This window comes from Nymphaea colorata, chromosome 9 (assembly GCF_008831285.2).
Source record: "Nymphaea colorata isolate Beijing-Zhang1983 chromosome 9, ASM883128v2, whole genome shotgun sequence".
NCBI lineage: Eukaryota > Viridiplantae > Streptophyta > Magnoliopsida > Nymphaeales > Nymphaeaceae > Nymphaea > Nymphaea colorata.
In genome coordinates, this window is record NC_045146.1 from 19,728,620 (window position 1) to 19,744,008 (window position 15,389).

Below are 15,389 nucleotides of genomic sequence, written 5' to 3' on the forward strand. Positions count from 1 at the left end.
CCGAGCTTGGTCAGCTCGAGCTCGAGTTTTTTTTTTTTTTTTTAGTTGAGTCGATGTCGAGTTTTTTTACGCTGAGCCAAGTTCAAGTTTTTTGAGCCGAGCCGAGCTCGAGTTTTTTGAGTCGAGTCGAGCTCGAGCTTGAGTTTTTTGAGCTGAGCCGTGCTCGAGTCTTTTGAACCGAGTCAAGTTCAAGCTCAAGCTTGAGTTTTTTTTAGTCGAGTTCGAGTTGAGTACTAGTCAAGTTCGAGCCAGGCTTGAGCTTGGGTCAAGTTTTTGTTGAGATCGAGCTCGAGCTGGATCTAGCCAAGCTCGGATTCGGCTCGTGTGGGTAGGTTTACCAAGTAGATGTATAAGAGGGATGAATTAGTCAATGTGAAAAGTATAAGGTTGTAATGAAGATTAGATTATATTTTATAAAAATGGGTTGTCACATTAAATTTGGTTATTTTTAGTAACTTTACTTTTGTCACCCCTTAAATGTTTTAGTGGCATGGGGGCAGTGTGAAGGTGAAGAAAAATTGATATGGTTGCCATTATTTTGTGTGCAACTAGTGCAACTCTCTTGTTTAGTTGCAACCATTGAGTTTGGTTACGAATATGCCCTCTACATTACCAAAGACCTACAAATTGATTGTTTTAATTACCTGTAATTTGTGGTATTAAAAGGCTTAACAATAGCTGGTTTAACTAGAGAAATGTGAAAAATCATGTCTCTAGTTAAATTCTCGTAGGCGCTATGCTCCTGAATCTTAAGGTGGTAGGACCTTGTATTTGAACTGAAACATGCACCGATGTCATGTCAACACACAATTCAAATGTAATCTTCACTCTCTCACGTTCATTTGAATAGTCAAATATAAGTGCAAATTTGAATGACACCCAAAATGGTTTTTTTTGGTGATCAGATGTAATTTTGCCTCCAAAATGCCGTTTTCGTTGTGTTTGAGTGATGAACAATGTTGTCAAGAAAGAATGAACAACCTGACCTCTATTAGGTTTGTTCAAATAATAATCTAACTCAATCAATTCTGAATCTGCAAAAAATTATTAAGAAGCTTTTCAATAAATGAGAAACATGAAAATAATTGGAAATATGTAAAAACAAATCCAAAGTAATATGTGGCACTCATAAATTTGCTACCAAATCAAATACTACAACTATTTGTCACATTCTTTGTTTTACTTAAAAATCTGTAATTAGGCGACAAAGTTCTGGATCCGGTTTGAGAATTTTGCCGACTTTTAATGTATCTGATCCGATTCCAGTTCAACTTACGACACGTTTTATTGTCATGGATTCGATTCCTTTGCAGCTTTGCTTGTAAAGGGGGCATGATATTTTGGGCATGAGGAGAAAAAAAAGAAACTTATTACTAATACCTTAACTGACTAAATCTACGCAGATCTCATGCCTTATTACTAATAAATAAAATTTATGTTTATACAAATTTCATGAAAAGATAAAAAGCATATCCAATTTTATAGTCGCGTTTGGATTTGTTACGTAGATTTTATTTAATGCGACCGACCTCATTAGTACGGGTCGAGTTTAATGTTAGAAACCCAGATCCGGACCCGCGACCCGAAAGGAATGAATTCAGGTAAGATCCAATTAAATCGGACTGGATGAAGCGTGGATGGATTCGAACCGTAAAGGCCAACGCGGGATGGGGAGGGAAAGGCGGTGGTGGTTGATGACGTGCCGACTTCATCTACACGCTTTCAGAAGATGCCCCGAAGAAGCGGTCGGCATCTTCGACCACCCACCATCCCTAAGAAAAGTTAGACCGAAATCTGACCGCACGATCCCTCGCTCACCGCTTCATCCCAACCGTTCGTTCACGACCCTCCTGCCTATAAAGATCCTACCTCTGCGGTCTCATTCCCTGCCTCTTCGCCTCTCATGGGCGGGTGTGCCGGTTTGCTGGGTTGCGTCGCTTCGGTTTCCGCCCGTTTGGTTTTCGTTTATTTTCTCTTCTCCTGGCTTTTTAGGGTTCTGTTTTTGTTTTTGGGTGGATCGTTTCTTCACGCTTGTTTGGTTTCGTGATTTCGAGATTAATTAGGAACAGCGGAAGGAATGGGCTTGATCTTGGTCGGGAGAATCGCAGATCAGATTGAAAGTCGCGAAGACTATGTTATTTTGTCAGATCAGATCGAGAGTAGTAAGGCTGTGTTTTCCCCTTGATTGAATTATTGTTTTTGGGTTTCTTGCTGTGGTGCGGAGGATCTAGTTGGGTCTGATTTTGGAATAAATTTGGTCATCTAGATGATCTGATAGCGGAGATAGGGGTGATGTACCGTCGCGGACTTGTTTTGGCTTTGTATACTGGAATTCTGAGGTCGTGAGCCTTGTTATGCAGTTTTGGTTTTTTCGGGGATGGCGGCCGATGGAAAGGCTGCTTTTTGTTGGTTATTGCTCCTGTTCCCTGACATTTAAAGGTTTCTGGTTTATTGTTTGATGGTTATAGTATGAGAGAATGACTTGGAAGCTTGGTTTCGCATTTTGTTATGATGCAGTACTGGCAAGGAAATCAGTATTTTGATGTTAGACTGTCTTCACGGTGGTGTAGAGAAGTTTGCCAAGATGCGGTTTATGTGAAATTCTATATTTAACTATATTTAGAGATAGTGATCGACCACTGACTTTGTGAACGTGTGTTTCATGATGGTTCAGGCCCTATCCTTGAAAAGGAGACCTATTCCTAACGTGGACTCGAAAGAAATGATCCGGCGGCGGTTCCTCTTTTCTTCAATTGAAAGGGGGTGTCAATTCTCTAGTGGGTTTGATCTATAAGGGGTGAACTCTCTTCTTGGGGTTTAATGTTATCCTATTTGTTTGGCTTTGTAGCTTTTATTCGCTGTTTGCAAGGAGTGTGGAGGGTCAAAGTTTCCATGAAAACAGTATGCGACGAAGCAACTAATCACTGGGCACAGTATCATTGGGAGCTATCTCTAATCCTATTCTGTGACCCCGTGTTGTTTTGAGGGTCTTTCACTCCATTTTTTCATAAATTGCAACCTCTTTCTGGTTGGTAGTTGCCGTCGTTCATGTTGAGACCGTATTGCAGGATCACGATCGATTTTTGCACAAGGACAACAATCTGGAGTTGGAAGAAGATCTCTTGAGTGACATGATCATCTTGTCTAACTAACCTGAACTTTTTCTTTTCGTCATCAACCTTTTCGGGTGTTGGTTAATTGTTTTCAATCAAATGCAGGCTCTCTGCCTTTTCTCGACGCAAGCGTTTGCAAGTTGAATATCAACTACAACCTGAAAATAGATCTGTAAGATGTGTCGGACTTCCTCTCATAGTTCATCCTCACTAAACACCTATCTCGATGGTCCTATTGTTCTATTTAAATGGGGGTTTACACTTTACGTCGTTATCGGATTCTCCTAGTTGTTGGGGTTGGCTTTGAGCCGCTCCGTGGATTAAATGTTGGGCTTTTTTGTTTCTTTAGCAGTTGCTTCTTTGTGCCTTTAGAGGGCGAGGGTACATCAAGCTCATTGGACATTAGTAAGCCTTTCTCCATTTGTTCTTGTCCACCTGTGTTATATTGGTCTCTCATGTCCGCCACAAGCTTTGGTCCCAATTATGGTATTTGTTTTCTGCTTGTATCAGGAAGCCATGGAATATCTAGATCTTCTCATTAATTCGCGGGGTCTTCCACACGTCCTCTACCCGTTGTGATATCGGTTATGGAAAAAATGAAAGAGTGGTTTGATTTACTCCTTTCCTCATTCGAAATGCTGAGGTTTTTTCTTCCTTGGAGTTTGCTTTTGATTTTGTCGCCTACATGGCTGGAACACGATCCTTAATATTTCATCTCAAGGGGTATATCTGTTTTATGGTTCATCTCTACGTGTCTATATTAGGAACTCATGTTGTGGGGATCCTTGCAGGGGTAGCGGTGATGGATGCCTTTATGAGAGTGGTGGTTGGTGGTATGGTTGTGTCTACTTTGTCACGGCACTAAACTCTGTTGTTCGTTTCTCGTGGGAAAGATGATTCTGATTTGGCCTTTCCAAAGCTTTTTCATCATTTTTCTTCAAACGAAGACTTACTGGGATAATTTTTTTTTTTCAGAACAAATTAGTAGGACCTAGTAGGGAGCAGTAATAATGCTGCCGGACAACAACCTCCAAAGTGTTATCGGTTTGGATTTATCACGACACTGAACTCTGTTGTTCGGTTCTATTGGGGAAGATGATTCTTATTCGGCACTTCCAAAGTTTTGTCACTTTTTCTTCAAGCGAAGACTTACTTGGATAAGTCACTTGTTCTTTCAGGACAAATTAGTAGGACCTATTAGGGAGCCGTCATAATTGTGCCGGACGACAACCTCCAAAGTGTTATCGGTTTGGATTTATAGCGGCACTGAACTCTTGGTTGTTCGGTTCTATTGGGGAAGATGATTCTTATTTGGCACTTCCAAAGTTTTTTGTTCACTTTTTCTTCAAGCGAAGACTTACTTGTATAAATCACTTGTTCTTTCAGGACAAATTAGTAGGACCTATTAGGGAGCCGTCATAATTGTGCCGGACGACAACCTCCAAAGTGTTATCGGTTTGGATTTATAGCGGCACTGAACTCTTTGTTGTTCGGTTCTATTGGGGAAGATGATTCTTATTTGGCACTTCCAAAGCTTTTTCGTCACTTTTTCTTCCAGCGAAGACTTACTGGGATAAATCACTTGTTTTTTCAGGACAAATTAGTAGGACATAGTAGGGAGCCCGTCATAATTGTGCTGGACAACTACTTCCTAAACGTTATCGGTTTGGATTTCTTTTGCAAGTGGTTTCGTAGCTTTTGTTATTTTTGTAATGGTAGTTATGGTGCTGGGAGTAAAATGCTTGTTACTCTTTCAGGGGTTTATGTTCTCTTTCAAGAGTTTAAGTGGTGCAGCTGGCCCTGTTAATGTTGCCACACAACGTTGAACCATCAAAATGTTTTGGTTTGGATTGTTTGTGGAAGTAGTTGAAAGTCTGGTTGCATTTGTTTTTAATCAGATTCATGGTACTTGAGAAAATCCTTGTTATTTCAGGAAGCTATCGGGTGCAATTAACTACACGAAGATTTACACAATGATTAACCCAACAAATTGGCTCGGTTTGGATTGTTTCCTTTGTTATTTGAAGCTGGATAATATTTTTTTATTGAAGTGATTGTGGTGATGGTACTGGAGTAAAATTGTTTGTTCTTTCGGGATCTAAATGGTTCGAATTCTTAGTTGTTGCTGGGATGGTTGACTTCCAAAGTTCTCTTGGCTTGGATTGTTTCTGAAAATTTTAGGATTGATAGCCTTTTTTTATTTGGCTTTCTATAAGTGATGGTGGGGTGACGGATCTCTGGTGTAAATCGCTTGCTTTTTCTGGAGCGCTAGGTGGTGCAACTGGCTCTCTCCTTATTGATGTTGCACACTCCAATGACGTCTGGGTTTGGATTGTTTATGAAATGGTTTTTTTTTTTTATTCGAATGATTGCTGTGATTCCTCTTCATAAGTGGTGGGTAGTGACCAGTGGTGTAAATCTCGTGTTTTTTTTCAGGAGCTTGGTGGTGCAATTGGCTCTCCTAGCTGATGCTGTACAACATTAGCTGCTTAGATGTCTGGGTTTGCACTAACTATAAAATGGTTATTAATTTTTTTTTTTTTTTGGAGTGGTGGTTATGTTGGCGAATCCCTTTTGTTAGGCGCTGGGTGTGCAACCTCCTAGTTTCCCTCCAGTGGTCTCGGTACTCTTTTTTTTTCTCTGTCTCAAGAGCCATAAACCCCCAGTGATTCCGTTGTTTTCCCAGTTGTTAGGTGGACCGTTTTTAATTGTTGCTGAACAACATTGACCGCCTAAGAGTTTTCTGGTTTGGACTGTTTCCTTTGGTTTTCTATTTTTTTTCGACAAATGGTATTATAGAGTAAACCACTTGTTTTTTTCAGGAGCTATATGCGAGGGAACCGATTCTTGGGTTACTGTCCCACCACGTTAACCGCAAAATTTCTCGGTTTGGTTGCCCTTTTCAAGATAGTCGAATATGTTGGTTGTTTTTTCATGATGGGTAATACCGCTGGAAGTTACCATTTGGCTTTTTCAGGATTTAAGTGGGGCAAGCTTCAACACATTATTCAGCTGGCAAAATGTTTCGGTTTGACATGTTCTTTAGAATACCTATTTTAATATGTGGTACTCTCAGGTCAATAGCTTTTCTTGTTCTCCAAACTATCTATTATTCGTATTTTTAGTAATTGCTTTTCTTTCTATTCAGACATTCTAGGGTTCGATAGGTTTTCTATAATTTTCCGTTCTTTCTATAGTTTGCGAATTGAGGTTTGATATTTTTATGTAGGGATTTTATGGTTCTTGACTGCTGTGCAGAAGAAAAAATCAGCTGTGAAAAGGGGCGACCCGCTCCGTGTTTTGGCCCGGCTTTTACACTAAAAGTGTCTGTAGGAAATTTATTGTGAAATAAAATTTGTAGCATAGTAACCTATTCCCAATTGGTTTCAAGAGTTTGGTTCTACCTCGTGTTGGCAATGCTTTTTTTTTTTGGGAGGATTTTGAAGCAGTTTTTGTGGAAATGTGTAATTTTTATGGTTGAAAGCCTTTATATTGGTTAATATACAGTCTAGCGCCAATATTTTGGTTCTCCCTCAATGTGCCATGCTGTTCGGTGATTTGTTTTGGCATGATTCATGAAGAAATATATAATTTTTATGGTGGAAAGCCTTTTATGGGTTGTGCAGTCCAGCTTCTGTTTATTGGTTTTGGCTTGGTGGTGGTTCCATGAGGTGATGATTTGCTCGTTTGGTGGGGTAATCTGTACAGATAAACAAGAATCGGTTTATGAGATTTTGGGTGGTGCTTAATAACAGCTTCTGTTGTTCAATAAAAGCTTTTGCTTATTTCATCTTTCCAGCAGTATTATGAGATTTTGGGTGTTGTTTAATAAAAGCTTTTGCTTGTTTGTGCATCTTTCACGGCCGGATTTTGTTCCCGGTTCACATAAGTATATCATGGCTTGGAGTCTTGTTGAATGTTGTGTAAGACCGTCCCCTAAGATTATGATGATCCTGATTTCATTGTTACAATTTGACTGGTTGAAAAGATGATGGGGTCTCCATTGATTATTAGCTGCTTTCAGAAATCTATCAGTTATTTGACTGCACAAATGCATGTTGTTGGGGTCTTCCTGGAAGTGGCTATGTCGAATAATTCCAGTTGTGAAGTTCTCTCATGATTGTGGCAACTTTTTGTATCGTGGTTTTAGACGTTTCGGCTTCTTGACACAAGCGTCTGTGGGATTTATTTGAGTGGTGATCTTTTGTTTGTTCGTTATGCGAGGGGAGCTTCTTTTCTTTCCTTTCACTGGTTCGAGGTTTTGTCTGCAAACATCAAAGTACCACCGACCTTCGAGTTTTGCGAGGAGCTTCCTTACTTTCCTTTCACTGGTTCTTTTAAGAGGTCTTGTTTCTTTTCTGCAAGCAACCAAGTATCGGCCTTCCTGTTTACAGCTTATTTTGCATCTGCCAGTTCGCCATTTTGTGAAGCCTTTCTCGGATTGGAAATCTGCACGAGAAGTTCTATTTAGACGACCAGTATTATTTTTACAAGTTTGCAATTTTGTGGAAGCCTTTTTTGGATTGTTTTATTTAGAAGAAGCTGTTTTTGGATGCGAAATTTTCATATGCCATATGCCATCAGTGTTTGTTGTAGACAATGGAATTTGAAATTTGGTGGAGCCTTTCGGAAATTTCCATGTCTTGTTTGGGCGACGGGAATTAGGTTGCATGTGCAATTTCTGGAGCTGTTTTTGGATCGGAAATTTTCATATGCCATCAGTGCTTGTTTTGTTGATGTAGAGGCTTTGTACAACCATCTCTGACGGCACGATGTTTTGTATGCAATTTTGAGGTGAGCTATTGTGGTGTGTTGACGGGGTTGTTGTGCAGTTTGAAGAGAGCTATTGTTGTGTATCGTCGGGGTTGTGCAATTTTGAAGAGCGCTATTGTTGTAGTGAGTTTTACATGTCTTACACGGAAAAGATGCACATGTGTTATCTCTAGGGTTTGGTTTTGTGGTTTTCCTAGTGGAGTTGACATAGCAATTACGATACCTTTCCTATTAGCTGTAAGTGGGCCTTTCTTTATTTGGAGTTCTTAGTTTTTGCGCGTTAGGCTTTTGATACTTTTGCACCGCTTTATGTCTTAGTTTGTGTGTGTTGGGCTTGATTTTTTTCCACCGCTTTATGTGTGAAAAAGTCATTCCCTCTTTCGACTTAGCCGTATGGTAAACTGTGTGCATTGTAGCCGTTCCATTGTGTGGCTTGTCCGACCTTTGTTTTGACCTTTGTTTTTTTTTGTGTGGGTTTAATATTTTGTTTTTTAAGTATTGTAATTTGTATGGTATAGGTAGGATTAGGTAACTCCGCCATTGGCCGAGTCGTCCCGACTTGCCAATGCCAGTCCCCAGCCTGGGTGAAGGAGGAGGGCGATCCTTACAAACATGTAATGAATATGTGTTAACAGGTTCGGCAGAACAATTTTACATTGTTCCCTTGACAGGGTTGACAGGGCTTTCGACGGTATTCGCCTGAAGTCCTTCCTAAACCAAGAAGCAGGGCAGCACCGTTCTGGGGTCGATTGGTGAAGGCGGCTTCGATTGCCTACGCAATAGAAGGTCGATAAAGAATTCAACAAGAAAGCTTGCATGGTTAAACTTGGCTGTCATTGTACGTGCTGCAGCGGTGGTAAGAGTATCGCGTCGGTGTAAAGTATCTTTGTATCTAAGATGTACTGGTGGTACCATAGAAAATGTCTCGACCTTAAGAAATTCAAGCTATTGTGTTTCTTCAGTCTACTCTACTTTCGGAAAAACTATAGTCTTGGTCTTTAGTGGACTGTTCTGAAAACAGAAGTCGGTGGCATGACGTGCATTTTTTCTTGCTAATCACATCTGTTTCTTTGTGGAAAATGGTTTTAGCCAATTTTCTTTAGCGGTGTTAAGATGGCATCCTTTCACCCCTGTGGTATAGTTTTTTAAATTTAGCGGTGTTGAGATGGCAACCTTTCACTTAAGTTTGCTAGGAGTATAATTGCTTTGCAGGTAAAAGAGCTTTGAAAGGGGACCATTTTTTTATTGTTTTTGAACTTAGCAAATATGACTCGTCTCGCCTATAGAGTCCGACTGTTCGAAACCGAGAAGAACTAAAAGATCTGTATATCGTTCCCTTTGCTGCATGGTGCATGCATCTTCCTTGAATTTGGCAAATAATTTTTGAATGGACGCAAGAAATCACTTTGTGTCAACCGAAAGCTGCGTTCTATGCAAAACGGGAACACATAATTAAGGTGGAAGTATACAAATTTCCTACTGCTGGATCGTTGAAGAAAAGCTGTGTCCGTCAGTTATTTGCACAGGTTCGAGGCACGTTTAGATGTCACGTTTTGTGGTCTATCTAATGATATAATGAAGTGAATAAGTAGGTGCCAATGGTGCCACATGAATGAAATATATGACATTTTTGAACCAGATGTGCTGAAGTATGCCTAAAGTATGTCTAAACCTAGTCGATGCGTGTCCATATGCTCATGCTCAGTGTTCCTTTTTCGTTTTCGAATACATATATATCCTAAACTAAATGCCCAGCTATATTGACAGTTTGGGTAAAAAAAAAAGGAGAAGAAGAGCCGGAGATTGTCTAGATCAAAATATATTTTTGCATCGATTAGCTGCATATTCAGGTTCCAGATGAAAGGAAAATCAGTAATTTTGGACGACAATTGGTCCGATCCGATAAATAAGGTGCTCATGGAACCGTGTTTTTATCATACATCGTCAAAATGTGTAGGGCGGTCTGAAAATCATCCAATGTTTGATTTAAAATTGGATTGAATCCCTTTTCAAGATATGGCATCGAAGTGAATTTGAATTCTCCTTTGGCATTAAGAGGCCAATGAAATCAGCTTTATATACCCATGCTTTGTATGTAGTATTGCGTGGAGTTGGATTTGGTTACAAGGAATCGGCCCGTTAGTAGGCCGTACTGATAGAAATTGTAGTTGCACTTTTTTCCTTTTTGTTATAATTTTTGGGGTCTTGAAAGGAGGGACAAGCTTTCAAAAAGTTACAAATCCAATGTAATTTCTAAGTTCAATGTGTAAGTTCAATTACAATTGTGTAAACTAATGATTTAAATCGGATTAGTTTTAATATATATAATCATTCTAATGAATTTTTAGAAATGTATTTATAAGTTAAAATTCATTTTGGTAAACTACAAATAAGCAAATGAGCGGAGCAAAAAAGTACAAAAAAGTATGATTTAAATGTTATTTGTCTTGCTACGTAATTACGATTATGAAAGAAAAAGGAAAAGTGGTGTGATTTATATTCTTCATTCGAAATGCTCAGATATCTTTCTTCCTTGGGGTTTGCTTCTGATTTCGTCGCCTATATGGCCGGAAGAGGATCCTCAATATTTCATGTCAAGGAATGGGCATATCTTGTTTTATCTCAACATTGTCTACATTAGTAACTCATGTTGTGGGGATCCATGCAGGGGTAGCGGTGGTGGATGCCTTTATGGGAGTGGTGGTTGGTGGAATGGTTGTGCCTACTTTGTCACGGCACTAAACTCTTTGTTCGGTTCTCGTGGGGAAGATGATTCTTATTTGGCACTTCAAAAGCTTTTTCGTCACTTTTTCTTCAAAGGAAGAGTTACTGGGATAGGTGTGCCGGACAACTACCTCCAAAATGTTATTGGTTTGGATTTCTTGTGCAAGTGGTTCGTTATTTTAGTAATGGTACTCTGGGAGTAAAACACTTGTTACTCTTTTCAGGGGTTTATGTACTCTTTCAGGAGTTTAGGGGGTGCAGCTGCCCTGTTAATCGTTGCCGCAGAACGTTGAACCATCAAAATGTTTTTGTGGATTGTTTGTGGAAGTAATTAGAAGTTTGGTTGTGATAGGCTGAGATAATGATTAGAAAAGAAGGAGGTGGAGAGAAAAAGTGGCACACAATTTACGTGGTTCAGCCTTGCAGCCTACATCCACTAGCAAGAGAGACCAATATTATGATATTATTGTTATGAGCCGATACACTTGTTTATGTCTTTATACATCAAGATAATATTGAAAAAGGCAGGGAATTTCGAGAAATTTCCATAAACAATGTATTTGTTAATTGATGACCATTGCCCAACTTTCTTTCCTTGCTGATCGTTGTCATATTGATCTCCTTTTGATTGTTGCAATTCTATCACTCCCCCTCAAGTGAGGCATACATGTTGTGACATTTCCACTTGCTGGTGGCTATCTTCAATTTCAGTTTGCTAACTCCTTTATTCAAGGCGTCGGCAACTTGATCGGTGCCTTTAATGTAAGGAGTTCTAATTTCTCTAGATACAACTTTCTCTCTGATGTAATGACAATCGATCTCAATATGTTTGGTTCTCTCACGAAATACAGGGTTTGTAGATATGTGTATTGCAGCCACTATGTTGTCACAGAACATATCCATTGGCATGGTAATCCTAAAACTCATTTCTTCAACAAGGTTCTTAGTCCATGTGAGTTCACTGGCACCAGATGCCATTGCGCGGTATTTTGCTTTTTCACTAGACTTAGCCACCACTCTCTGTTTATTGCTTTTCTAAGGTACTAGATTTCCTTCAACAAAAACATAGTATCCTGTGGTAGATCTTCTGTCACTACTGTCACCTGCCTAATCAACATCAGTAAAACCAAGAATGTCAATGTTTTTGTTTCTTTTATACCAGAGTCCCTGCCCTGGAGTACCCTTCACATATCTGAGGATGCGATCAACTGCGTTCATGTGAGATTCTCTTGGACTTTGCATATATATCTGCTAATGACATTCAGAGCATAAGAAATGTCAGGACGAGTAACTGATAGATAGATCAACTTACCCACAAGTCGTTGGAACCATTCTTTTTCAATTTCAGGTTCATCGTCGCAAGGTCCAATTTTGAGGTTTGGTTCAATAAGAGTGTCTGTCGGTTGAACATCTAACTTTCCAGTCTCCTTTAAAATATCTGATGCATACTTTCTCTGACATAGCATAATACCATTGTACGATTGAGCAACTTCAATACCAATAAAATATTTGAGTTTTCCCAAATCCTTTATGTCAAAGGTTTTCTTTAAGTAGTCTTTCAAATCTGAACGCCTTTTGTATCATTTCCAACCACAACTATGTCGTCTACGTAAACTAAGACCACAGTGATGTTCTCTCCATATTTTTTGACAAATAAGCTATTGTCTAAGTGACACTTGTGGTACCCTGATTTTTCCAATGTCTGACTCAACTTTACGAGATTGTTTTAAGCCATATATGACTTTATTGAGTTTGCAGACTCTTCCTTTTCTTTCATCTGGGTGACCAGGTGGTAAAGACATATAAATTTCTTCATTGAGCTCTCATTGTAAAAAGGCGTTTTTGACATCTAGTTGATGTAGACTCCAATTCAAGTTGCAAGCAATAGAGAGCAATATTCTCAAGGTAATCATCTTTGCGACAGGAGCAAATGTTTCTTCATAATCCAACTCTTTAGTCTATGTGAACCCTTTAGCCACTAGACGAGCTTTGTATCTTTCTAAGGATCCATCACTTTTGTACTTTACTTTATAATGTCATTTGCACCCCACTATGTTTGTGTTCTTTGGTGCGATGACACCTTCCCATGTTCTGTTTCGCCTTAGAGCTTCAAGCTCTTCATCCATAGCCTTCCTCCACTTAGGGTCTTTTTGAGCCTTTTGGCATGACTTAGGCTTCTTGAATGTTATCAAGATTTCTAACAAACTTGGCATGATTGTTAGAAATTTGATTGTAGGACACGTACTTGTTGATTGGGTAGGTTTCATAATCTACTAGGCGTGAAGGGGCACGCCTAATTCTCTCTGATCTTCTGAGAAGTGTTGAGTTGTTCTCTACATCTTCGGTAGCAGTTGCAAGTTCTTGACCATTTGTGGGGCTTTCATTTTCAGCATGAATCTCATTATTGACTCCATGTACATCAACCACAGTAATAAACAAGTCATCATAATCATGCAAAGTTGAGTTAGTGGGCTCCCCCTGACTTTGTCCATCTAAATTGACGTTAAAGTAAGGGAGAGATTCATTGAATTGCACATCAGAAGAAATAAAAGTTTTTCTAGAGACAGGGTTATAGCAAACGTATCCTTTATTTTGCATATCATAGCCCACAAAAATGCATTTAATAGATCAAGGACTTAACTTGTCTCTTTTTTATGGATGTTGCCATAAGTAAGCAACAAATCCAAACACTTGAAGATGATCGAGCTTAGGTTGCAATCCCCTGAGATGCTTGATAGGACTATGGTAGTTCAACAATTTGCTCGGAGTCCTATTAATAACATAGCATGCTGTAGAAATAACATATTTCCAATAATTTTTTGGTACATTCATCTGAAACAAGAAACTTCTTGCAACTTCGTATAAATGTCTATTTTTCCTTTCAGATATACCATTTTGTTGAGGTGTATCCACACAAGACGTCTCATGTCTAATACCATGTTCGCCAAGAAAAAATTTGAAATCATGATTTTTATATTCAGTGCCATTGTCGGATCTAATATTTTTAATTTTCAGTCCATATTGAGTTTCAATCATTTTGTAAAAAGTTTTAAAGTGAGAGAACACTTCAGACTTATTTTTCATAAAATAGACCCATGTAGTCATAGAGAAATCATCAATAAAAAGCACATGGTAACGAAATCCATCTATAGAATCAATAGGCGCAGGGCCCCAAACATCAGAGTGTATTAAATCAAATGTTTTTTTGTTAATGGAATCAGATAAAGAAAATTTAGGTCTAGTCATTCTAGCAAATTTTCATATTTCACACTACAATTGAAACAAAGATTAGGAAATAAATAATCTAAAATTCTAGAAGATGGATGTCCCATCCTTTGGTGCCAGATTTCTCCATTGTTGGCATGATTTACGTTCAATGCATGATTCATAGTTCTTATTTGATAGAGTCTATTGACGAGTTGCCCTTCACCAATTGTCTTCTGAGTCGTCCGATCCTGCAAAATAACATTAGTAGCAGAAAATACTACATTGCAATTTAATTCCTTTGTAAATTTAGCAACTGATAGAAGATTGTTAGTGAGCTTAGGCATTGCTCAAGTAATTTTTGTTAAAAAAGTTTATTTTACCCAATCCATTGACAACTATGGAAGCCCCGTTGGCAGCAGCTACAGGACCAATATCTCTAGAATGACAATAGGAACTTAAGAGAGAAGATTTATTGGTCATGTGATCTGTTGCTCCTGAGTCAACTATCCATTGTAAGTCTTGACCATCAATGTTATAAACAAAAGTAAGTCATACATGTTTTGGTTGTACCTTTGTCCCCTGAGTTGGTTGCGATGCCGGCGGTCCTTTGAACTTGAAGTTCTTTAATCATTTCAGCCAATTTATCCAAAGAGATCTGATTTTCCAATGAAGCCGTGGCATGATTTGCTTGATTGAAGTTGTTCTCTCTTTTTTCTTGATTGCGAGCAATGCTTTTAATGGAAGAATTCTGCCCCTTTTCAGGTTTCCCATGAAGGAACCAACAGGAATCTCAAGAGTGCCCATTCCTCTTGTAGTGAGTGCACTTAACTTTCTTAGAGTCCTCACATTTGTATTTGAATGGCCTCTCACCGGTGGTAGAATAAGCATTGTTGCTTGTTGCAAAAACCATTTTTTCTTTATTAGGTATTTCTTGACAACCATCAGCCAGCATTCCCATAGCCTTACGCCTAAACTCTTCACACATAAGCAAGGAGAAAACTGATGCTAGAGATGGCAAATCATGAGCCATAGGTATTTGACTATGTAGTTATTCATAATCATTAGGCAGATTGCTAAAATTTCAAAATGTGATCTTGTTCACGTTGCTTTTTGGCCTTAGTAAGGTCCGTAGTCAAAGGTGGGTATATATCCATCTCATCCCATATTGCTTTAAATGTACCAAGATAGTTACTAATAGATGACGTTCCTCTTTTCAAGCAGCCCTTCTTTTGTGCTAATTGATACATACGAGCAGTGTTGTAATGCTCTCCGTAAAGGTCTTTGGCACCTTGCCAAACTTCTTCGGCGATTTCTAAGAAGGTAAAGCTCACTGCGATCTTGGGCTCCATAGAATTTATGAGCCAAGATGCTACAGTGTCGTTGGTGGACCTCCATTCCTTGTATTTTGGATCATTAATGGCAGGTTTTTTTATACTACCATCAATATAATCCAACTTAGATTTTCCACTAAAAAATCGTGTAACTGCCTTAGACCATGGCAAATAATTGAAACCATCAAGCAAGGAATGAGTAATTTTGAGATTGGGTTTACCTTGTTCATGAACGACAATC

At 38.9% G+C, this 15,389-nt stretch overlaps 1 long non-coding RNA gene across 11 annotated transcripts; it reads left to right on the plus strand.

The window, feature by feature from the left end:
• The first annotated feature begins 1,760 nt into the window (after window positions 1-1,760).
• LOC116260891 (uncharacterized) lies at window positions 1,761-8,847 on the plus strand. Of its 11 annotated transcripts, XR_004174196.2 has the most exons (4): window positions 1,871-3,518; window positions 3,624-6,000; window positions 6,091-6,189; window positions 6,343-8,847. It is a non-coding gene; the product is annotated as an uncharacterized LOC116260891 (long non-coding RNA). The 11 variants fall into 11 exon arrangements; XR_004174191.2 differs by having other exon boundaries at window positions 3,624-6,189; XR_004174195.2 differs by having other exon boundaries at window positions 6,091-8,847.
• The last annotated feature ends 6,542 nt before the right edge of the window (window positions 8,848-15,389 follow it).